This window comes from Drosophila busckii, chromosome X (genome assembly GCF_011750605.1).
Source record: "Drosophila busckii strain San Diego stock center, stock number 13000-0081.31 chromosome X, ASM1175060v1, whole genome shotgun sequence".
Lineage (NCBI taxonomy): Eukaryota > Metazoa > Arthropoda > Insecta > Diptera > Drosophilidae > Drosophila > Drosophila busckii.
The window spans coordinates 8,231,858-8,258,202 of NC_046608.1; the positions used below are offsets into that span (position 1 = coordinate 8,231,858).

The following is a 26,345-nucleotide window of genomic DNA, read 5'->3' on the forward strand; positions in this document are numbered from 1 at the left end:
TGTTTGCAGCTGCTGCTGCTGCTGCTGTTGTTGAGCTCTGAGCTGAGCTGCAAAATGGTTACACGGTCATTGCGGAGGTCACGCCAGCAACAGCAACAACAACAACAACAGCAGTTTGGCCAAGGCAATTCGCTTACAATAGTTTGTGCAGCAATTTTAATTTTTTTCATATTATTCAAATTAATTATAATTGCACTTTGTGCAACTCTCAACTTGTTGCTATTAATTTCAGTTTCTCGACCCATGCTCTCAGCTCTCAGCTCTCGGCTTCGTGTCTCTGCTCCCATGTCTGATTGTTGTTTGCTTTCAACACCTTGTTTTTTTTGTTGTGTTGTTTTTATTGCGGTCTATCAATATAATAATAATAAAAAGTGCGCTATTTTTTTTTTTGTTTTTTTTTTTCTTTAGCAGCAGCATCAGTTTTATGATATACTAACTGTGCCCCAAAGGCTCATTAATCATTAAAACCAAACATAGAGAACGCTGGCTAAGAATTATTTGTACAAAAGTGAAGTCAAGACCACATAAATCGTTTGAAAGTTTCTCCAAACTGCGCGTGGCCCACCCAAGGTGAGTTATGTCAATTTAATAAATCAGTTGAGCTGAGCAAGAAAAAAGAAAAAAAAAAGCGTAAACGTAAACGAATTAATCAAAACTAAATGCTGCACACACATTAAAAATTAAACAAAAATGAAAAGTATGTTCAAGTAATTTGAGATACAAACTGAGATTGGGAACTTTTGAAAAAATTAATTTGATGTATTTAACAACTAATTTAAAATACTTTTCAATTACTTTGCTATATATATTTTTCCAATTGCAATTAAAAAGTTTATAATTTTTTTTATAAACCGCTTTAAGCTGCATATTATTTGTTCGTTTGATTGTAACTGTTGTCTTCGAATTGCGATTCGCATTACTAAATTTGCAGCCAACTTTTTGAACGAAGTTTTAATTAGAGCAGTCAAAGATGCAAAGCTTTTAATTATCTATTGTCTATGCAGGAGCTTGGGCTTGGGCTTGGGCTTGGGCTTGGGCTTGGCTATGGCTTCATTACTAAATCATGCCAAGCATATGTTAAACTATTTTTGTTGCCAAAAAATATGGCAAAGTTAAATTGTTTGCACAACAATTTGAGCGATTACAAAATTGTAGCCGCAGCTCCCCACTCTTTTCACTCTTTTTCAACTGTTTACAGACTGTATGTCCAGCCCTAGGTACTGAATAATTTGTTGTACTAACAACCAGTTTGGGTGTTGTTATACACTTTGTTGTTTTTCATACGAAAATGTGCAAGGGTAACATAAAGTTGTGCAAATTGTATGTAACATGAAGCAGATCAGCAAGATGGCTTGAGTCGATATGGACATGTGCGTCTGTATGAGCAACAAGAACTCAGAAACTAGCAGAGCTACCAAATTTGCTATGCAGGGGCTTCAAACTTAGCACATTTTTTTTTTTTATTTAGTAAATTATTTACAATCTATCTAATTAAAGATAATAATTAAGTTATATGGCTATTTACTTTTACAGGGTTTTTACATTCTGACTACCACTCCTTGGGTGGTCTAAAGGGAAGGTCTAAGGGGTGAAGTCTTTTCAGACGCCTACGATGCTGGCTGTTGTCAAGGAGGTTGACTGCCAGTGAATTAGTGTGTCGATCCAGTCTCTCCTGGTATTTCAGGCTATGCCTTTTAACCTCTTCGGTTACAGTGCAAATTCCAAGGTCATTGTGGATCACTTTGTTTTTGACATAGTAGGGTGCCTTGACAAGTTTGCGTAGGGTTATGTTTTGAAATCGTTGCAGGATGTCAATGTTCGATGTTGAGGCTGTACCCCACAACTGGATGCCATACGTCCATATGGGCTTGAGTATGGCTTTGTATAATAGGACTTTATTTGTGAGGCTCAGCTGTGATCTATAGCCCAGCAGCCATCTCATCTGGCGAAATTTTAGACTAAGCTGTTTTCTTTTTGTCTTAATGTGCTCTGCCCATGTTAGTCTTCTGTCGATCAAACTTAGCACATGAAACATTTTCTTTAAAAAAAACCTAAAATAAATCAAACATTTGCTTTTCCATTTAGACAGCGGCTGTAGTCAAAGTGTATTTAAAAGTTGGTTGCATGCAACTTTAATGCACCCACTTGTTTCAGTTGTAATTTCGACTGTGTGGCGGGTACGTTGGCTGTGGTTGCCGAAAATTGCAGCAGCTACACTTTTATTTATTTTGTGTGTCGCCCCCCCCAGCCCAGCCCCTTGCACTGTTCCACTTTGTATGTGTGTGTGTGTGTGTCCATTTGGATTCGTGTGTGTGCCTACATTTTAGGGTTTTAATTAAATGCAGCAACAATGTCAATTCTCTATGTGTGTTGTGCGTGTGGCAACATCGAGAGCACAACAATAACAACGTTGCGTGGGCATTAAACGTAGTGATTAAATCAGAAACACACACCACCCGAAAATCTTTGCTCTTGACATGAATTATCTAATGGGGCAGCTAGCTGGCTGACATTTGCCACACAACTAACCAACTTACAACATGCCACACGCATTAGCCGATAAAGCTTTGCCCCGTCCGTGCGTCCGTGCGTCCGTCCGTCAGCTTGGACTGACGACTGACGTTTGACTCCTGCTCAAAGGCTTGGGCGCATTATATAATTTAAATTAAATTCCATAACAAAATGTGATGCAGCAAGAGATCAAGCACTCAAAATTGACAAAGCGATGCGACCCAAGTGAATTTGCTACTGAATTAATTAAATAAATATAAAAATTAAATAAATTGTTGATAATTTTCTTAATTGAATTAGCCAGATTTGTGCTTATATCATTATCTATATGTTCTTAATTGAAATTGAATGCTATGCCTGTATAAATTACTTAATGTAATTAGTGTAATTACTACAAATTTATATTAAGACATTGCTAGTGGAGTGGGGTCGTTATTAATTGCAATTTTTTAATTACTTTGTTGATAATTATTATTGCTTATTTATCATTTATATGAAATAATCCGCCTCTGATTTTAGCTGCATTCAAGTCCGCGCAGAGCAGCGATAATAAAATTAATAAATATTACATTACATAAAATAAATCGACGTTCGACTCGTCCGAAAAGGAGGCCGCACATTTGATTAAATTGTTATATTGTCAGCTGCTGCGATTAGCCAAGTTGTAACTTATTCTATGGCTGCTGGGCTGGGCTGCAATTGAAACGTTTTAATTGTTGGCTACGCCACAGACACACACACACACACACACGCACACAAGCAGCAGGCCATAATAATGGGGCTGGGGCTGGGGGTGGGGGGGGGTGGTGTGGCCACAAAATAGTTACCAATGCGGGCGTATGGGCAACTGAGAACAACAAGAACGAGCCAGAAAACTAAGTAAAATGTTAACATGTAGGGAAAAATGGAAGGAAAAGTCTCGAGAGCATGACGAGCCGTGTTGAGTAAAATGAAGAGATTAGTGAAATGACCACACAGAGGGCACAACAACAGCAACAGCAACAACAACAGCAACGCTAAGTAGAGAGGACTGAGGCGTAAACAGGCAAAAGGCAACAGTCGAAAGCGCAGAGACAGACACTAAAGCAAAGTTGAAAGCAGCGCTCAACTGACCTAGTGTTCAGTCAGCCCCCCCCCCCACCCCCCACCCCAGGCGCTCACACTTGCTGCTTTGGCTTTAGAGCTGGGGGACTGGACACTGGGCTGGGGACATTCAATGGCCAACGCCATTTTCGTTCTCATTGCTTTTTATAGCCCATGTCAAACATTGCAAATCAGTTTAAACTAACAACTAGTTTGGCAAGACAAGAGCAACCAAAGTGTCTGGGAGGACGTAGCCATGTTGTCTGCCCCAGCAGCAGCAACAGCAACATCAGCAACAGCAGCAGCAGCAACAGCAGCAGCAGCCGCAGTACAGCAGCTGACGTCTTGGCGTAGTTCAATGATATTTATAGCCCGAGTCGTCGCATGTCTTTCTGCCTGCCTGGCGTATACTTAATATTTAGCTAGCAACTAGCAACGATTCGATTTGTTTTAGAGCTCAAATCGCATTTTTCTTTTCATTAAATTCAACAACAATTTCAAAGCAGAGCAAAGTTTTTCTTTAGATTTGCTTGATCTTTTGTAATTATGAAAATTATGCGAGTTTTTATATTAGCAATAATTATATTTAATTTGTATATTAAAAAAAAGAAGAAGTTGTTTATTAGGGTTGCAAAATGCTTACAAAATTCTATAAATAATTTAAATATGAATATTTTTAAACATTAGGATTTTATATTTAACCCATGTTAGCCCTACTAAATTACTTTATTAGCTACTTTCAAAAGTTGGTCACACTTTGAAATTCTTAGTTGTTCATTAGCTTAACAATTTAATTTAATAGACACACCTACACACTCACACAGCAGCAGCAGCAGCAGCAGCAATTAACCAATTAGCACTTTTTTTTTTTCGAACATTTCCCTGTTTCTCTGGCCTTTGTGCGCTTTTTATTTAACGAAAATTTGTTGAGCCATTTTTTTTTATTATTATTATTTTATTACACTTTGTGTTGTAGGTTGAACATTTTGTTTGCCTCATAAAAATTTTAATTGCTGCAACACAAAACAATAAAAACCCCAACAACAGCAACAGCAGCAGCGGTAGCAGCAACAATGGGGCACAAACAAAAAGTTGAGTAGGGCAAAACTCAGAACAGAACAAAATAAAATATAAAAATCCAATAAAAATGAAGCAGCAACCGCCTAGACGCAGCACAGCAATTTATGAGAGATAGCGCGTGAGATAGAGAGAGAGAGAGAGAGAGAGAGAGAGAGAGAGCAGAGGTAACAGCTTAATGCCATAAATAATTTAGCTGTTGAAATTTACTCAGTTTACCTGCAGTTTTCAAAGTGGAAGCGGAAACGGAAGTAGAACAGAGCAGAGAGAGAGAGAGAGGGGAGAGCAAGCCGCGTGATCTCAACAAAATGTACGATCCGAGGAATTCAAGATTGATATTTAAACATTCAAATTTGCTTTGCGATTTATACAAGTTACATTAAGTAATGAAAATGTAATTGTTTATTATTTAATTGCTTATTATTTATTGTTATGCTGTTGCAATTTTTATTTGTTCGCAAGCAGCAAGTCGAGCAAATGTTTGGCGTTGTTAAAATTGTAACTAACTCTGTAGTTGTTGTAGTTGTAACTAAGTCATATACTATATCTACTTTAAGCATATTAAAGTAGATTTGTAAATGTTTGCAGCTGCTTATCTTTTGGCGCTCTTGTTATTGTTGTAAACATTTACTCAGCGAAACTTTATACGCCAGCAACGAGAGCTTTGTGAGCAGTTTACATACATGTGTGTGTGTGTGTGTATGGGAATGCTTACATTTTAAATAATAAGCGTTTGTGTGTAAGCAGCAGCAAGAAGAAGAAGCAGCAGCAGCAGCAGCAGAAATAAATGCGTAACCGCCAACTCGTGGCCAAAGGTGCTGCGGGCGTTGGGCGGTGGGCGTGGGAATTTGAATAGCAGCAGAAATCTGTAAACTGCTTAACCAAAAAAAAAAAAAGAAAAAAAAGAGAGCGCCCAAGTGTAGAGTATTTGCAACAAAAAGTTGCATGCCACAGCAATTCAGCTTAGCAGGCTTAGCTGCCAGCTTTGTTGGCTTGAAGTGTATTCGTGTCTGCGGCTACGCCCCACATCGCTGCTGTCGGCTCTCTGGCTCCCGTTATAGCTTGTTATTATTGCGGTTATTGTTATTGTTGCTGCTGCTGCTGCTGTCAGACGCATGTTAAGTGGCTGCCACACCGCTCTCTGGGGTAAACTGTTTGGGGTACGCACAAACGGAGCCCCAAAAAAAAAAAACGATATATATACGATATGCATATAGCGATATGTAGAGCTGTCAGTTGGGAGCACCCCGAACCGAACGCAGTCGCTGTGGCTGCCACAACAGAGCTCAAGCTCAAGCGCAACTTCAACTGCGACTTTAATTGGCCAACTCGTTCGTCTGTCTGTCTGTCATAGAGAGTGCAACATAGTATCATTGAATTTCATTTAAATTCGAATGCAAGCAACTTGTGTATACACTTGGGCAACTAACAGCTACAGTAGCTTGCAAATTTAAATAAACATGAGCTCAGCTCAATCAAAATTGCAATGTAGCCAACTTGTGTATACACTTTGCACTAAGCATAGCAATTTATTTATGATTAACGCTTGTCATGCTGCTTCGAAGCTTGCGAATGTAAATAAATATGCAAAGAGTTGGCTAAAATGGCATGCGCTCAACTTGTGTATACACTTTGCTCTAGAAATAGCAATTTATGTAGCTGATTAACGCTTGTCATGCTGCTTCGCAGCCTGCGAATGTAAATAAATGTGCAACGAGTTGGCTAAAATGGCATGCGCCCAACTTGTGTATACACTTTGCACTAAGCATAGCAATTTATGTAGCTGATTAACGCTTGTCATGCTGCTTCGAAGCCTGCGAATGTAAATAAATATGCAATGAGTTGGCTAAAATGGCATGCGCCCAACTTGTGTATACACTTTGCACTAGCAAAGTTGTTTATACTGATTGCTACACTTTGAGCTAACCCAGCCAAGTGGCAACAAAGTGTGTCTGTGTGTGTGTGTGTGTGGCAACATTAGCAGCAGGAGCAGCAGCTTACGCTTTTCAGTTTGACCAAGCGAGTGACAGGCCATATGCAAAGTGAATCTTTAGCATAACAAATGCGCTGGCTTGCGGCTTAGGACATGGCTTCGTGACTCTACATCCTGTCGCTGCTGTGCGGGGTGCGGTTGTGGGGCAGCTTGTGGTTAAGTTGTTGCCCAATGACTTAACGTTTCAAAACTTGCCCCAAGCTTGCTCACTCAGTCACTCACTCACTCATTCAGTCGTCGTCCTCCGTATTCTTGTGCTGATGGGCTGATGACTGCTGAACAAAACGTTCAACAAAGAGGAGCGTGGAGCGAGGAGCGAGAGCCACGAACAATGCTTTTGGCCAACATTAATCGAAGCTGAAAGCAAAGGAAACCAGCAGCAAGAAGGAAATACTGTAAAACAGCCACCTAAGCGGGCCACACACACACACACATTTTAGCCGAAATGAACTGAAAACGAGGTTAACAGCAACATTAGCAACAACAACAACAGCAACAGCAGCAACAATGGCAGCAGTCAAAGGAAGTCTTGATTTATTTGCTCTAAACAAAACTAGCTAAAGAGCCAAGTTGACTGTAGTTCGCTCGCTCAGACATTAACGAAATATATAGAAATTAGAAACACACACACACACAGACAATTAAATGTATGCATATGTGAGTGTAGAATTAGAATATAGCGATAGTGCACATGGGCGTAGAGCTGTCCCCCCACTAGCTGCTGGCAAAATTATTAGAAATAAAACAAAATAAAAATTTATGCGCTCACATGCAATATATTTTGAATAACTGTAAATTAGCATGCATAGTGCATTTATTTATACAATATATAACATTGAACGCTAAGAGAAAAAAAAAACGAGGCTGATAATTCTTTTCAGAAGTAAAAAATAAATATAAAAATATATAAATATAAAATAATGTGCATTTTTCACTAAGCAAATATGTAAATGCTGCCAATAATATATGTACATTTTTTTAAATAAATTAATAAATATTCGTTAGCCCCAACGACTGTAATAAGTAAAAAAATCGGCAACAAATTTGATATGAAGTAAAAAATAAAATAATAAGCAACCGATCAACGATATTAAATATATAATAATGAATATAAAACGCACATTTATAAGATTTATAAATAAAATACGTAATTTTCTCTTTTATATATTTGCAGCTAACAATCGAACGCGTTTGGGTTAAAACTGTTTCTACACTGGGCTACAGCTTTGGCTGCTAGAAAATAAAAATGTAAGTGTTGTTTTTATTATTTATTTTAGCACTTTTTGTAGCTCAACTGCTTAAGCGCACCTCGCATTTGCATAGAATATTAAGCAATTGAAATGTAGCTGCTCCTCACATGGGGGCGTCTTTTTTTTTTGGGGGGGATGGGCGCGGGGGTATGGGCGCCCACTTCTGTGCCGGAAGCCGCAACATAACTTTTGTCGCATTGTGATTTACTGTTGTTGTTTTTGTTGTTTATGCAAAGCAACTTTAGCTACAGAGCGGGAGCTACACACTCTCTCTCTCTCTTTCTCCATCTCTGCTGTGGAATTTTTTTGCGCTTTCAATAATTCATGCTTAACGGGATAATCAGAATATGCACGCATGTAAATTTTAATAATGCCAGGCACAGGCCTCGAAAGCAAAGTCTCATCTTATTTTCAGCTTTGCGCTTTTCACACCTTTCTCTGGCTCTTTCTGTGCCTCTCTTTCTAGCTCGCTTGTTAGTTAGTTCGCAGCTTTGTTGCCAGTCATTCATTTCATTCATGCAACTGGACACCCCGTTGTTGGCTGTCGACTGCGATTCATTCGCGTCTCAGTTCGCGGCTTTGCTCTTAGCTTAGCTTGTTTTGTTTCGAAGCCGTAGCCCCATTTGCTTAAATTTTTAAAGCTCGCCTGCCAATTGCTTTGGGGAGCTGTCAGTGCCGCTTATGAAATATGAGAGCGCAGCGTCTTCCCCAAGGAGTGCGCACGTCTGTTCGCGTTCGTGCACCTGCCCCACACACATACAACACCACAACACATATGTGTGTGTGTGTGTGTGTGTGTGTTCGCCTCAAATTGCTTTCAATCTCGACAAGTCTGCGGTTCTCAAACTCAGTTTGACCAGCACAAAAATTTACATGCATAGCTCAGCGCTATGTCCAAAAGCTCGAGCATACACCTGTGTGTGTGTGTGTGTGTGTTTGTGTGTAAATAAATTAAAAAATAGCTGCGTTGTTGTGTATATTGTGGGGGGCGTGGCAGCTGACACGACAGAGAAAATGTTTTTGCCAAAAAATTCAATTTCATTTGGATTTTTATTTATTCGCACGCCCCACAGCAGTAGCAGCTGCTGCTACTCGCTACAGCAGCTGCCACAAGCAGGTGCCACACGTTCTGCTGGCTGCTGCAACTTTGTATAGTCAGCTGATAGTTTAAACAGAGACTAGACAACAATTTTCCAATATCGATCAAATGCCGAGAGCAGCAGCGTCGAGAGCGCCGCGTCAAAAGAAGTTTATTGCCTCAGACAGCGGCAATTTGTATAAAAAGCACTGGATACGCAATTTCCGCATGTCATTTACTCAAGTTAACATTTTGTCACTCCCATAGCTTGTTAACAGCCAAAGTTGACAACATAAAGCGATCCCAATAGATGTAGAAACAGTAAAAGTTCGATATGCAAAAAAGCGACTAAAAGGGAAAGTTCAGTTGATGGCAACTTTATAAATTTATTATTTAATAAGCACAAGCAGTTGTTTCGTTAAACACAAGTCAAGTCAATAAAATGAGCAAAATTAATTCAACATTCAAGTGCAAACTTAATTTGAAATTGTTAAAATAAAATTGTCGTGGAATTTCGCATTTTGAATTTCTGTTTGCATTTTCTTCTAAGAAAAGGCGGCAGGCGTGGCAGATGCGCTATTAATCATATTGCTTGTGCAACATGTAACATGTTTATGCTTGCCACATGCGGCAATGCGGCGGCACGCCCACAATTGTGTCTAACAAACAAGCAACGCATGCAACGGAATTCAAGCGAAGCCTTTAAGGATGCTAAGCGCTTGAGCTTGTGCAACGCTAAGCTGCCGCAAGTGCCGCTTGTGTTGTGCAAGTTGCAACTTTGCTGCATGCGCCGCATTTTATGCTACAATAATTAAAATAGGTTTGTCTACCTGCTTCTATTTTATTTAACGCACCACGCCCCACAAACGCCCATGTATGTAATTCATAATGTGACAGTAACTTCCGCCTCAGTCGCTGCTGCAGTCGCTGCCTCAGTCGCTGCTGCAGTCGCTGCTGCTGCTGCAGTTGTCTACCTTGGCACTTATGAATATTTGCAGCGTCGCTTTGCTGCCGCCGTTGCTCGTTGTTGTTTTTCTTTACTTTGTGTGCGAGGGAACTAAAAGCGCGCAATTTGCATAGTTGTAAGTTTAAAGAGCAGTCGGGGGTGGGGTGGTGGGGTGGTGTTGGAGATCTTTCGGGAGCATGTTTTATGACGCGTTGCTCATTCGCAAATAAGTGCTAACGAGGCAACATTCTTCAGCCTCAGCCTCTCTCAGTCTCAGTCTCAGCCTCAGTTAGGTGGACAGTCAGTTCAGTTCAGTTGGGAGTGTCGACAGTCATAAATCAAAAATAATTACTTTTTGCTGCTCCACACAGAGCTTAGCATACACTTATTGGTGTTGGGAGGTGAGGCCTGCGCCCCCCCCTTCCTGGGCCTATTGACTGGCAATGAAGCGTTTGCCAGGCTCGGCGCCTCGGCTGAGAGAACGAATTGCTGCCCGTCATGTTGTTTAGCGGTCCAATTAGCCAACATCTGGCGCTTTAGCTCTGATTTGACGCTGGACTGCTGATGCTATGCTGACGCTGTATGGTAGGCTGACGGGGCCCGCAGCTATTGCTCCGCGCTTTACCTTCTATTCGTTTATGCAAGGCTACGAACAATTTAAATAGGGCTTGTGGCTGTGTCAGCTGACTTGCTCAATGTCTAGAAATCAATCACAGCTATCGTAGGGGGGGGGGGGGGTAAAAAGGTATTTTTAGCATCAGCAGCTGCATTTGCATTTTATTATCCTACAAATGGCTTTCACTTTATGTCGCTGCTCAAAGAACGAAACGAACCTGAACAACTTTGTTTAAACAAACAAAAGCAGCAACGAACTGTATAAAAAATATTAAATTATATGTCAAACTAAATACGCAAATCTATTTAAAATTTAAGAGCTATTAATGTTGCTTTTAGTTTCTTTGTCATCGATATTGTCTTTGCTTTGTTTCCTCTTTAGTTTTATGCTTGTTAATTGTGCATAAATTGCAACATGTCTATGTTTTATTTATACGCCGCTCTTTCTTTTCATTCTGTGCCTGCAATTTGAAATTCAATTCGGCACGCAAAAAATCAAAATAAATACAATTGTGTCTCAAGCAAACTGAACTGAAAGAGGAAAAAGCGAATTATGCGACAATTTGCTGAAGAGAATATCAGAAACGTCACGTGCCAAAGCGAGTGCGCGCAGCTTTTGTAGAAAAAAACAAACTAAATGATTAACAATACAAAAGGGAAAGTCGCTGGGACTGCGCATAGTTTGCCAAAAATCTATGTGTATAGCAATTTGCAAAGTTTTTCACACGCATTTCGCTGGGCTAAGCTTCTGCCCAATGGCTACCTGGGAATGAAATCCCTCGCCCGCCACTGGACCAGGAAATTCAATTTCCTAAGTGATGCTGCTGCTAAGCTTGCCCGCGCGGTAGTCCCTTCATCTAATGCTAATGCAGCTGCTGACGACGACGACGACGACAACAAGTTTTGTTGGCCCCCGCCCCCGACCCACCTCAAGGCATGTTGCAAGTTGTGGCTTTTGTTTGCAACTCTAAGCTGACTGACGCTGCCAGCGGCGGCGGCGGCGGCGGCGCACAAAAGTTTGTGCGAAAGCATTTCAAGTCCCACCTGAAACAAAAGGTAAAAGATGAATTGTGGGCGTGGCTGGGCGTCAGCTGCTGTTGCATTGTTTTTAAAAAGAGCGCTTATGCTTATGCCTTTGTGCGCGAACTTGTTGTGGGCGTAAATTATAAACAATTTGCTTCCAAAGCAGCAAAGCCCAACAGCCCAAGTTGAAATGAAAAGCGAGCGAGAGAGCGATACATTTGATTAAAGCATTTGCCACTAATCGGAAATCCGCATGAAAAACTCTATGACCAGGACATCTATGAACAAGGACATGGCTGTGTGGGCGCCACAATTTTGCTCTGCTTCTTCTTCGCTGCTGCTGCTGCTGCTGCTGCTGCTGCTACTGCATTTTATCAGTTTGCTATGAATATATGCTCAGGCGAAAGTTTTGTGCTTTGGTGTGTTTTATTAAAGTTGCCTGGCGCGCACAAAAGTATGCTACAATATATACATAGCCTGGGCTATGTGGCTCTGGCTACATGTGGGCTATGTGTAGCATACTTTTGTGCGTGTATATGCATAAGTCCTGCGTACATGTGGCAAAAAGTTCTCTATGTGCCTCTCTGCTATCAGTTACTTTTACAATAAGCAACAGAGACAGCCCCGACGTCGTCGTCGTCGTCGTCGTCGGCAGTGGCGACGTTCACATTATGAAGATAAGCCTTTGAAAACAAAAGGCCTGAGCAGCAAACCCAACCCAACCCAACCCACACCCCCCAACTACAATAAACTTTTACTTGTATGCATGCGCCTCTCTTTCTCTCACTTATTGGCATTTGCTATTTAGCTTAGCGCTTTTCGCGTTTGCCATTTGCCAAAAACTTTGCTTTTAACTCTTTGCCCACTCAGTGTGGGTGTGTCAGCTATTAATGGCCCAGTAGATCAGCTCAAGCTGTCAGCCCATTATCTTCAGCTAGTTGAGTTCTCATGTCAACTGTGTTAGCAACGACAATTGCCTGTAAGGCTCAGCGGCAACCTGTATGAGTGCCAACTGCCAACTGCAAATGCAACAACGTACGCTAAAGAAAACTACATGGCTAATGGGCTAATGGCTTATGCTCAATCTATAGCAGTAACAAGTTATAGATAAAGCTATTTTTGTAGTTCGTAAGTTCCAAATTGAATCTCTTTGCTGATTCTATCTAGAGATGGGCTCAGTTCAAAGCTTTTACTCACTTTCCTGCTTCCATTCTATACCTACCACTACTTTTTTAGTTACTTTTAAAGCTTTAGAGTCTTCTGTTATTTTCAGAGTTTCTTTTATAGTTAATTTTAGAGTTCCTTGTCTTAGTTGTATAGTGTCTACTATAGCTAGAATAAATAATCCTTCACTACATTCACATTACATTCCAAATATAATCTCTTCGCTGGTTCTATCTAGAGATGGCTCGAAGTAAATACGCTAGGGCTCAGTGCACCTTTCACCTTTCTTCTTCCATCTATATTTATTTCTTTAGAGTCTACTGTTATTTTCAGACTTTCTTCTATAGTTAATTTTAGACTCCCTTCTCTAGTTCTTCTACACTTAGTTCTATAGTTTTTACTATAATTGGAATGAATAATCCTTCACTACATTCAATTCCCTCACTAATTCTTTCTATAGCTTCTTATAAAAATACATTCTTCTATAGCTACTTCCTTCTCTAGTGACTTCCCTATATCTACTTCTAAGCTTCTTCTTCTTCTTCTTCTCAGCAACCTGTTTGAGTGGCTGCTGGTTTCATATTCTCAACTATGCTCAACTATATTATGGGGCTAGCATATGGTTTTATGCCTTTTTATTTCTCTTTTTGTGTGTGTGGGGGGGGGAGAGTTAGTTTTATGGTTGGAACTTTTGGTGGGGTCAGCAAACATATTTGGAGCAACATTGAAATGAATGTTGTTGCTTTCACTTGCGCGCACAATGGAGAAAGTTTTTTTTATTTAGCACAGCAGCCAAAAGCATATTAACTGCCACGCCCACTGTTTATAGGCGACACACTCGTGCCTAAGGTTCATTTATTGTTTGTTATTGTTGGCTGCCTTTTGTTGCTGCGCGCCAGACGAAATTTAAAACAATATTTACGCGTTGCAGCAGCAGCAACAATAACAAACAAACAAAAAAAAAAAAAAAAGAAACAGCAATAGAATTTATTGTATCAACAGCAACTGGGAACAGGCAAGGACATTAAGCCCAACACCAGAGCGAAAGCCAAAGACTAAGTAAGAATGAATGATAGCTGATGGGTTGGGTAGTGGAGTAGCGAGAACAGCAGAAAGAAAAAAACACACACACAGAGAATGAAAATGAGAATGAGAATGCGAGAGAGCGAGAGAGCGAGAGCGAGAGCGAGAGCTTGAGAAATGTCGTTGGTCGCTGGTTTTTAGGTTAGCAGCCAAAATGTGCCTCCAAAAGCTCCATTCAAATTTTCGTCAACAGCGACAAGAGGAGCAATAAGAAGAAGCAGCAACAACAACAACAACAACAACAACAACAAAGCTCGCTGAGTGGCATTCAGAGCTTCAGTGTATGGTGAATGTGTTTTCTCATTTGCTTTTTACTTTGATACTTTACTTTGTTTCTTTTCCATTTTGATGCTTTATCGGGCGCAATTCTTGCTTGAGTGCTTCTCATGCCTGCCACACACACACACACACACACACGCGCACACATATGTGTGTGTTGTCTGTCTGTCCGTCCAAGTCTGACAGTCTGACTGTCTTTATTGCTTTAAGTAAGCAATTTGAAATTTGAGCTGCTGTTGCAACAACAAACAACAACAACAACAACAACAATGATCAGCGGCAGTCACTTGAATTTATGTGCGCTGCTCAAATCGCAGTCCCCTCTCTCTCTCTCTCTCCCTCTCTCTTCACTCTCTCGCTCAGTTTGTTTGTGATTTAAGGGTTAATTTTATATGCAATGCTAAGCAGTTTACTCAAGTCGCGCAAATTTAAAAAATCTACGAGTGCGTAAATTGCGCTAAAAAAAAAGTGCAAAACACATTTTTAATACCAGCGCGTCACTTGACTCGCTGCTCTTATATAGCCTGAAAAATTTCTAATTACAATAATTAATGCGATTCTGCAGGCACAAGTGGGAGTCGCTGCTAAGTGTGTGAGGATGGGTTTGGGTGCTCTGGGCAGGGCAGGGCAGGGCAGGGACGACAACAATGCCATACACAGCCAGCCATGGCGTATACTTAATTTCGCAGGCTTGAAAGACGTGCGCTCACGTAGCAGCAACAGACGAACTGAAACGTAACGACAGCAGCAGCAGCAGCCAGCAGCACTGATAGCTAAATATGCTGTGAGGCTGAAACTGAGGGTCGAGCCACCAGCACCAGCAGCAGCAGCAGGCACCAACTAAATAGATGAGACAGCCTTCCTCTTTAGGCGTTCATCACATTTGTCATGTGCCGCTGACGACGTCGAGGACGACGACACACGACCGTAAAATTCATTTAGAGCTGCTGATAAAGAAATACTGCTGAGTTAGCCTCACTACCCTAACCATGCATCATATATATATATATATACTATATATATATATACACATATATGACTGTCTATATACGAGACTGGCAGAGCAGAATTCTTAAACTGCACGCAGCTAAACTTTGGATTCGATCAATCATTTTAGTTTTGGTAGCTTATTAACTTTTGAAGCAGCACAGCGATGACTTTTTTTTCATTTTATAGACAAGACTTAGCGTGCTATATCTCTCTCTCTCTCTCTCTCTCTCTCACTCTTTAAATTTAAACACATTTTTTTGTGCTTAATAAAGTTTATGACAATTGTAAGTAGAAGTGCGCTCAAGACTATTTAAGGAAGAATAAGAAATGCTCAATGGTGAACAGAATTGCACTGAAGTTTATTAATTATCGATATACATAGCGATGAATTAAACTTGCTGCTTATCTAGTGAACAGAATTTGCTTTGAAAGAGCTGCGATTATCGATAATTAACGATGAGTTTTATTGACTTGACGAATTGCACTTTAAGCAAGAATAAGAAATGCTCAATTGTGTAGAGAATTTGCTTTGAAAATGATTAATTATCGATATACATATAGCGACAAAAACAAATTAAGTAATGCAACAGAATTTGCTTCGATTATTGTTAAGTTTAACTGCCTAAAGCTACAATTTGCAGCGAGCTATGCTTAATTTTGAACATAACTGTTTTGATATATATCAATTAATTTAAATTAGAACTAAAGTGAGTGAGCTGCTCAATAGTGTAGAACATTGAGAACACTAACGACAATCGATTAACGATTTAACAATCAAATTAACTTAACCTGAAGCTTGCAGCGCTGGCGGCGCCACAGCTTTTATAGGGGGCCATATGCATAATCCATATGCATGACTTTTGCAAGCGCGCATAAGTCGTGCTGCTGCTAATATTATGTGTAAGGTCATGTAAGTGCACAACGCGTCGTATGCGCAATGTGCGAAGAAGAAGTAACGACGCGCTTACGTGTGTGTCTCTCTGCATTTGCGAGTTTAGTAACTAAACTACGCGCGAATATGTTGCACGCAGCGCTCTCTCTCGCTCTCTCTCTGTCTCTTTCGCATTCTGTATGAATTAGCCCATGTACGTGTCACTGGCAGAGACATGCGAACATCGTTTGGCGATTGCATTTTGCATTTGCACATGCCAAAATTCAAATAACAAAGTACTGAATAGCAAAAGCAGAGAAAAGCGCTCGTTTGACTATTAAGTGCTTATCTCGCTCTCTCTCTCTCTCTCAACAATTTGTGTGGCAGCAACTACTTTGTGTGTTTTTAGTTCCCAAGCCCCCCCACATTCGAATTTATAAAGCGCTGCTTATTGATAAGAGCAGCAGCAGCAGCAGCACTCAATGCTCTCAATTAAAGGCAAAATATGCCGCAACACTAGACTGTGCGCCGTGGGGCATGCCCCATTGTGCGTTGTACATAAATTTTGTAAATTGTGTGAATTTTCACACTTGATATTCTTTTAATGAATTATTTGTGGCTGGCATTATTTAAATTTCTTTTTAGCTATTTTCCAAAAACATGCCAAGGGGCAAATGTACTTAGGCTACACCCATGGGCAGTAAAAGCCACACACACACACACACACACACAGACACAGCAAATAGCTGACTTTGTGGGTCTGGGCTGGGGTGGGGTAGCTGCAAAACTTTTGAAGCGAATAGCTCTTGCAATTGAGTTATTTATTATGTGTGTGCGTGTCTATGTGTGTGTGTGTGTGTGTGGGCCTAAATTGCTAGCCCGACCAGTCAAACAGGCAAATAGCCAAAACATTGGTCCAGGTCTTTTGCCAGCCTATGCCACCCCCACGCCCACAACGCTGCGTGCAGCTCTCAGCATTTTGTAGCCAGTTTTGCCGCAGGCCAAGCGAACGTTTTGTTTAAGCTTCTCCCTCTCTCTCTCTCTCTTTCGCTCACGTTGTGTTTATTTTGTTTTGTTTTTTCGCTTTGTGGTTTCCACTTTTGATTGTGCCAGCTTCCATAATATTTGCTGTGTGTGTGTGTGTTGCTTTCATTGTTATTATATATTTGTCCGTATGGAGCGAACGTAACAACAACAACAGCAACAGCAACAGAAAAATTAAAAGAGCCAAATGTGTGTGCAGCCACAAAAAATGCCCAATGGGCAAATGGACGAGGACGAAATGCACACACACATAAAGGATCAGGCAGCAGCAGCAGCAGCTCTGAAAACTGCCGCTCGATTGCCTCTCTATAACACTTGCCACTTGCCAGCAGAGACATACAAAACGAGAGTGAGTGAGAAAGCTATATAGGAGCGAGAGAGAGAGAGAGAGAGCAAACCCTTCTCCATTGACTGGCAGCAAATCCGTCTTAGCGCCGCTTTGGCCACCTTAGTACAAACTTTTGGCCAAGAACTTTGCCAACAACTGCGCCGCAAGTCATGCAACAACACACGCCCCAATTATCCATAGGCAAATGTATCTGTATCTGTGTGTCTCTCTCTCTCTGTGTGTGTGTGTGTGTGTGTGTGTGTATTTAAGTAAAAGTTTTAGCTACCAAAGTCTCTTGAGTACGCAGCAAGGCGAAATAATTTAAGAAATTTCCAACTCATACACTCGAGATTTATTTAAATATTAAACACACTCCCAGCCATGTGCATAGAAACAAAACAATAAATCAAAAAATAACAATCAAAATGAAATGAAATTAGTTTTTAATAAAAACTGCACAAGTTTTGCTTCTAAAATTTATAAATTTTAATTTATGAATTAAGTTTGTTAATTAAAAACTTTTCTGTTTGTGCGCCTTAAAAATTAAACTAAAATTTAATTTCATTTATAATGCGTTCCTATTCAAATGTCTATAATAAATAATAAGCAAGGATTATGCAGAAAGAATAAACCAAACACATATTTTTATATAAATATTGTGTTGGTGTGTGTGTGTGTGTGTATTAAATTGATACATTTGTAGTTTGCTCTACTATTTTTAGCCACAAATATTAAGATTAAACTTAAGTGTGTGTAGGCTGCGACTAATGCGCAATAAATTTTATGCATGGAATATATTCATGGCATCTCCATGGCGTATACGCAATGCCATAAAGCAATCATTCAGTGGCAGTGTGTCGACATGGCAATCAGTATGTCCTTCCAGCCTGCCAGCCCAGCCAGCCTGTCCTGGCCTGGGAGCTTGGGACAGTCGGTACTTTGCTGCTGTCGTGGCACTCGCGAAATCAACGAAATGTTAAATAAGCAAAACGTGACTTTATTCAGCAAAAATGATGAGGCAAGCAGCAGAGGCCAGCCGGAGCCAGGAGCCTAGGTCCTCGCCCATGTAGCCAACTGACTCCGTAGTTAACACCTTTCGCCATTCGACTCTGCAGGCAAACTTACAAAAATAAAAGAAAATATGTTATATATAAAAAAAAACCAAAGCGTAAAAGAATTGCGTAAATGTAAATAAAACACACACACATACACACACACACATAAAAAGTGCTGACGGCTTTTGGCATATTGTTGGTCTGGCCCACAGCAGCAGCAGCCACTGCCGCCGTCTTTGTCTCGTCTCGAGCGTCAATAAAGCGCCTCACCCACTCAATTTTCCGCCGCCTTTTTATTTGGCCGTTAAACTGTTAAACCAACAATCGATACGAGCGCGCACTTTATTAATTTAAAATTTCGCCTACGACAGTTTGGAAATTGTTATAAATTGTTATAACTTTGTAGCCATAACTTTCGAATTTATATGGCACAATTCATTGTTAATGCAATTTTAAAAAACAATTATTATTTAATTAGTTTGCGTACAGTTAAAAAAAAAGTCTGCAGCAAGCAACTCACTGACTTATTATTAAAAACAAACAGCTACTTCGAATTTATAAAATAGTCAAATTCGATTTTCATTTCGCTGAGCCTTGAGCTTAAGAAAGTCTAAAAGAGTCGTCAGCAAAAGACAAAAGCTGCTCATAAATAATTCTTAACCCAACGGATTAACGGTAACTTTTTCGCAGCCCTAATTTGTAAAAAAAGAAGCACACAAATTGAAGTTTAATATTAAGGCAAAATAATAATAATAAAAAATAATTATATATAAAAGAAATAAACTGTAGACTGAAATAAATATAAATAAATAATAAATAATGAATTGGGCTATGAGTTGTGATTGATATGCATTTAAGTTAGCACTAAATCGTGAGTTAATTAATTGATTTATATGCATTAATTAATGTAAATAGTCTTTTGTTATTAAATATTAAACTTCAGCTACACTGAACAGTTTTTGGACTTGCAATTTAAAAGAATTTTCAAGCTGTAGAGAGGGCAGGGGAGCCCCCTACCTGACTACGCCCATGACACACACACACGCTAAGCATAGTACGTGTGTCTATGTGTGTGTGTGTCTAACATTGATTGATGCCCAGTTTGCGCGCGATTTAGTCTTAATGCCTTTGACAAATCCGTTAGCACAAAGCGTGGCACAAAAACAAAATGAAGGCAGAAAGGAAAAGAAGCAGCAGCAGCAGCCGCAGCCGCAGCAGAGGTGTGGTTATCGGCGTGTGGCATACAACATGGGGCAAGCAGCATCTTAATGGCAAAAGCATTTCGTTCGTTCTAATTTTTCTCTCGTTCTCTCGCTCTCAGTCTCTGGTGCTTTGACTCTTAAAGTGTGGCAGCTTTAAATTGAAGACAGTGGCACACAGCACTCATTCATACAGCTTGCTGCACCACTGTGCGCGCGCCTTGACAACAACAAAGGGGTTAGTCCAAAGATTCGTCGTCGTCGTCGTCGTCAATGCGAATTGGCAGCAAAAAAACAAACACAAACCTGAGCTGTGTGCGTGTGTGCGTGTGTGTGTGTGTGCTAATTTTGTTAACGGGGCTAATAGTCAAGCGTGGGCGTGGCACTGACAACATGTCACAGGGCCACATAACAAAACTGAAACTGAAGCTGAAGCTGAGCTGAGCTGAGCTGAAAGCCAAATGAAATTTTCATGAGGCAAAAATTGCGAAGAAGCGTTGAAAGGCTGAAAGGCTACGATGGATAAATATGTAAGAAGCAGCGATGATTGGTGGGCGGGGTATGAGAGCGGCTGGCTTGGCAAGCTTAGAAGCCATGGAGATGAAGATGAATGGGAGTTAAACGCGTTGAGGAATTAATAAAAGGATAAAGAGCAAGGACACACGACAGTGACGATAATGAGCAGCAGCTGATGCTGATGATGTTGCCAGCCCCCAGATGATGATGATGATGAGCTTGCCCAATAGTGCATAAAATTTAGCGCTCTCCCTCTCTCTCTCTCTCTCTCTCCAACAATGTAATTTAACTTGAATCGAAATCAAATTAAATGATATTGAAATTCGTAGTCAAACTTGCGTTTTTGTTAATTTTGTTTATTATTTGCGTTCTAATAATGAAAGCAGCGTGTGCAGCGTGTTCAATGCGTATTCATTAGAAGTGCGAGTGGCAGTGGATGGGGGTGGGGGTGGGCGCTACTAATGTTGCTGAGGGAACAAAGCTGTCGCTGCTGTCATTTGACATAAAAAGCCTTATTGATTACCATGCACCACACTATGTATGTGTGTGTGTGTGTGTGTGTGTGTGTGTTCGTGTCTGTTGATGTGCCAATTAACCGCCGCTGGGTTGCTGACATTTGCAACAAACTCATCAAGCTGAGCCCACAAGCACACTGGGACTGGGAATCGAACATATATCAGCACTTATATCGATTTAGATTTGATGTGCATAACGATCTTAATAATTAAGCAAAAGCCGTAGCGTCAGCTTGGCGTATACGTAACATTTGGTATTGCAAATTATTTCAAATTTGCTAACATTGCGTATACGTAATGCATTTTAAACTCACTATTGCGTATACGTCATTTGCAGTTTATTAATTTTTTATATAATTTATAATTTAGCCAATATTTGTTTATATTAAACACAGTTAGTTCAAATAGCTTAAAACTAAAAATGTGCGCATTTTTTTTTGGCGCTTCAGCCCCAGTGTGAATTCAATTACCTACAGCTGACAACAGCAAAAACAATCTCAAATGGCATTAAAAACCTTTTTTTTGGCGTTTGGCCCGACGCTTAAGCCAATGCAGTCGTCACCACCAGCACAACAACAAAAACTCAATACCCATCAAATGGCAAAGCTTTTAACAGCTTTACAACAGAACAAAAGCGGCGCAGCCGCCTGACTTTTTGACTGCCATAAACCGCATTCAAAATAGAAATAATTTTCCAATCCATTCAATGCCAAACAACATTTTGAAGGACGGCGCATCGAACAGTCGAACATGAATGATATATCCTGAATACATTAAGCACCGGGGCTTCCTTTGTACGAAGCGAACGCATCAATTTTTCAAAAAGCGACCAGCTTGATATTATTTATTTTTTGTGGATTTATTTATAATTTATTTTATATATTTTAAGTATAGGGAGCTCGAGATCACAGCTTAGTCATTGAATTAAATTTATATTAATATTTTACTAGCATAATCAATCAAACTTGATGAGCTTAAATCAAAGATAATGTGCAAAAATTATATTTGCATAAGAATTTTTGCAATTATTATTTTGTTAATTATTTTGTTTGTTAACAGTCAGCGCTGCTGCCCACTGTACTCGCTCACATGCATTAATACATTTTTAACAAGGGCACACACAGAATGTGGCATTGCTTTGTTGCATGTTGCACACACAGAGAGAGAGAGAAAGCGTTGACAGTTATTTGGCTTGATTTATATGCTTGATTATATGTGTGTGTGTGTGTGTGTGAATTGCATAATGAAAGCGACCGTAATTTAATTAGAGCAACCAACATGCACTTCAACTGCAAATGGCAAAGCAAATGAAGACAGCTCAAGAGCAACAACAACAACAACAACAACAACAAGAAGAAGAGAAGCAACATTATGGTCAAGTGTCTGGCTCTGGCTCGCGCTCACTCGCTCACTCACTCGCTTATTTATGAAGCAAACAAAAATGGTGACCTAACCGGGCTGCAAGTGGCACTCGGCCCTCAACAGCAGCAGCAGCAGCAGCAAAGAGAATCCTTGGAGCTAAAGGATGCCAACAGGATTCCGCCGTAACAAGTTACGCGCGAATGAGCACTGTCCAAGCGGAAATCTAGAGCGAGACAGCGTTATATATAGAGCAAGACAGAGCGACGACGACGACGACTGTTTGTGGCAACTGAAGTAAAAATATTCAAATTGTTGTCATAACGAGGCGCAACGCTTCAGGTAGCAGCAACAGTTGCAACCAAAGCAAAGAGTGGGGGGTGCCTTTTATACCTTTAACTAAATCCACTTTTTTGCTCATAGTAGTAAACAAAAATGCAGCTGCGCAAATTAAACGCAATTTACTTATTTTTTTTTGTTTATTATTCAAAAGAGTTGCATAATGAGTCGCAAGCTGCGCTGAGTGCTGCTGACCAATTAACTAATCTGCTTAACTAAGCGCCTTATGTGGCAAAAGAGTTGAGTTTGCTTTTAAGCAGTTGAGACTGTAAAATGCGCTTAGCGACTTAAATGTTTACTGTATTAAAAAAAAATTGTGGCTGCACAAATTGTTGAATATTGTTAAGCAATTTTAATGCGAGCGCTTTGTTTTAAAGTTTATTTTGCTTAAAATTGTAACAATAACATGTTTTGGTTTGCAGCGCTGCCTCAAAAAGTAGTGAAAACACTTTCACTTTGGCGGCGCACCGTGCGTATGAGTAATCTATGTAGCAGTTAGAGCAGCAGCTGCCCAGCCACACGGGCAAAGCAAAAGCAAAATAGACGAGACAGGCTAAGACGGAGACGGATACTGAGACTGAGACTTAGAGACAAGTTGTTGTTGTTGTCGCCTTGCCAGACGCAGTGTCAAGAAAACAAAGAATAAAATGCTAGCACTACCAATACGTGTGTGTGTGTGTGTGAGCCTTGGTGGCCACAAAAAATGCAGAAAACGCTGAAGCAAACGCCAACGCTGCTGCTGCTGCTGCTGCCGTCGCTGCTGCTGCTGCTGACAATGACAGCTGCACAGCAGCACAGGCGGCTTGAGAATTTGCTAAGCCAAGGGGTTGGGGCTGGCGCACAAGGCTGTAGACGAGGACATAGCAATGAGCGTCCTAGATGATGCTGCTAGATGCGAGGACACGGCACTGGGCACGGGCATGGGCGCTACGGCAATCGAAGCGGGCGGCAGCGGCAGCGGCAACTGCTGCAAAATAAGTAGACAATGAGCCAAAATGGCAGCCAAAAGCGAAACGAAAACGAGCGTAAGGCGCACACACACACACACACACACAAACACACACACGCACACACAGCTGAGAATAAATGAAAAATTCATGCTAGCGCACAAAAGCGAGCTACAAAAAAAAACACACATAGAAGAAATTTATATACGTAGTTGTGTGTGTGTGTGTGTGTGTGTGTGTGCGCTTGTATATAAAGTAGACAACATTAAAAACGCGCACAGCACAAACGGCAAACGGCAAACGACAAACGGCAAGGACAACATAACTGTGCATAGGGCGCAGCGCATGGGCGTGCAAAAGGGGCTGAGCTGCTGGGTGGGCGGCTGCTGGCCATGACTTTGCAAAAAGCAGCAGCAAACAGAATTGTTTACACTGAAATAGCAGCAATTGATCAGCACACGCGCCAGCGCGCGCTCTCGCTCTCTCTCTCTCACACACTCTCACTCACTCACTAACTCTCTCTTATATATATAGCGCAGCTTGTTGTTGCTTTAGCTGATTATGTTGATGACATAGCCACAACAACAACAATGACAAGCACTTCAAAGCAGCAGCAAAGTCCAAGCCGAAGCCCAAGGAACGACCCTCTCAACTTCATTGAGCATGCTAATCACACTCATTACAAGAAATGTGCATGTAATAATGACAAAATTACAAAATCACAAAACCAACAACAACAACAGCAACAGCAACAACAATGGGCTTGGAGCTCGCTTGCATGCAACTTATGCTTTGCCATTAAATCATAATTGAGGCTGCTGCAGGCGATTGGGAGAGAGAGAGAGAGCACTGCGATTAAACTAAGCCAAACTGAAATCGAGCAGCAGCTGCAAGTGCTGCGCACGCACAGTGGGGCAAGCTTATGGCAAGCTTGAGCAAAAAAAATTAGAAAATATATAGCAGCTTATATAAATTCAATTTTTATTCATTATATAACTTTTCGTATAAACGTTGCGAAACTTTAGGCAAGAAAAACTAGAAATATATTTAAACTATATATAAACTCAAATATAAACTAAATTTTTATTAATTATATAATTTTTCGTATAACTAAAACAACTTCAAGTTTATGGAAACTCAATCGCTATGAAATTTTAAGCAAAAAAACTAGAAATATATTTGAAATATATAGCAACTTAATTATAAATTAAATTTTTATTAATTATATAATTTTTCGTATAATTAATTCAACTGCAATATAAAAATTAGTTGAAAAAAATTACGCATTTAGATATTAAGAAATAAATCAATTTTAAGTCATTTTTTTTTTTTGGTTCGAACCCTTCGTCCTTCGTCAAAACGCTGACGTAGTGTGCGTGACTGTGTTTAATATAAAAATCGACACGCTTAACAAAAATTTCTGCATATTTTGATTAGTTGTCAATAAATAAATGAAGCCCACTGTGCGCATTGAAAGCAGCTTCAGCTTCAGCTTCAGAGCTTTTGAACTGCAATCCGATTTGATCAAAGGCCTGGTTACCTTAGCAGCAAAGTCAACTGGCACTTGTGCGTTGTGCCTCAAAATGTTGCAAATAATTTCTTAATACCATAAATTTTCGCATGCGTGTGTGTGTGAGTGAGTGCAAAATTGTTAAGCTCAACGATGCAACGATGCTTGCAACAAAAGCAGACGACACATTGTTGTGGGTGGGGTGGGCTGGGGTTGGGGGTGGCGCTTTGACTGGCACATGACGCCGCGAGCGCCGCCTAATGAGCGCTTATAATGAGCGACAAAGTCAAAGGGCATGGGGCTGGCCACAGTGGGCTGAGTTCAGCATGTAGCTCTGCTGCACAGTGGCGCGAAAACAATATAAAATTTAATTAATTATAATCGAAATTTTCTGTGTGTGTCTCTATTTCGAATTTGTAGCGCATTTTGTTTTATTTTTTTCGCTTTCGCTTGCATTTCAAAAATGAAAAGAGACGAGAACAGGCGAGGACAACAGTTTGGGTAACGGTCGCGCTCAGGAGACGCTGAAGAGCGAGCAGAGAGAGAGAGAGAGATAAGGACGACAGGCAAAGCCTAGCGCTGTCAACCAAACAGTCAGCCCAGCCCTGGCAGCCCAGCCCAGCCCAGTCAGCCCAGCCAGGCGAACGAACGAGAATTCCCAAGCGAACGTCTTAAACGCTGTCAACGTTGGCTTTTTACTTCAAGTGCCCAGTTCTGTTGGGCCATTTGTTGTTGGGCGTGGCATACAAAAACATAAATTTTATTTTTTTTGCGTTTTTGGCCAAGAGTGCGGCTGCCTAAATTGACACTTGGCATCTTTTGTTGCATCAAAAATGTGTTGTCGTCGCTGCTGCTGCTGCATGTGGCACGTGGCATGTGGCAGGTGACAGGTCACTGCGTAGGTGAGCGAGAGCCCCAAATTACTGCAGCTTTAAACAGTTAAATAGCTCAGTGACTAAGTACAATGGGCCATATGCCTGAATTTTGTAATTTACATTTATATAAGCAAAAGGTCAGAGTTGAATGCACAAAGGTCAGCGTGAAACTTTTAGCTAGCTTAATTATTTTGATTTACATTTTGCTGCTGCTGCTCAGCAAATTTGTTTTCTTTTCAATTCAGCGGCGTTCGCATGATAATTAAAATTAATTTACATTTGTGCCTTGACTCTGGTCCTGGCTCTGGCCTCTGGTCATAAATCGCCTGCGCTTTGTGATACGAAAAAAGCAAAAGCAAAACAAATATTTGCATTAAGCAAAAGACTAATTAAATATGCTACAAACGATTCATTTGCTTGCAGCAACAACAACAACAACAACAACCAGCCAAAGACAATGAAGGTCTGAAGGGGCAGCCACAAGAATTCAAAAGGAAATCGCGCCAAGCCAACCAAAGACAACAACAAAAACATTCAAGAATTTTAATCGAAAACTGCCAAGCAACAAATATAATTATAAATATTATTTAACGCAATATATACACGCACATATATTTAGTATTTTAATATACAACAACGCAAAAAAATACTGAAAAGGCAGTTGCTGATGATGTAAATAAATGCTGCCAAAAATC

At 40.5% G+C, this 26,345-nt stretch overlaps 1 long non-coding RNA gene across 1 annotated transcript; it reads left to right on the top strand.

Annotated features, from left to right (window-relative positions):
* The first annotated feature begins 450 nt into the window (after positions 1-450).
* Positions 451-26,158, top strand: LOC108605469. The gene is made up of 3 exons (XR_001915381.1): positions 451-570; positions 7,839-7,912; positions 26,074-26,158. It is a non-coding gene; the product is annotated as an uncharacterized LOC108605469 (long non-coding RNA).
* The last annotated feature ends 187 nt before the right edge of the window (positions 26,159-26,345 follow it).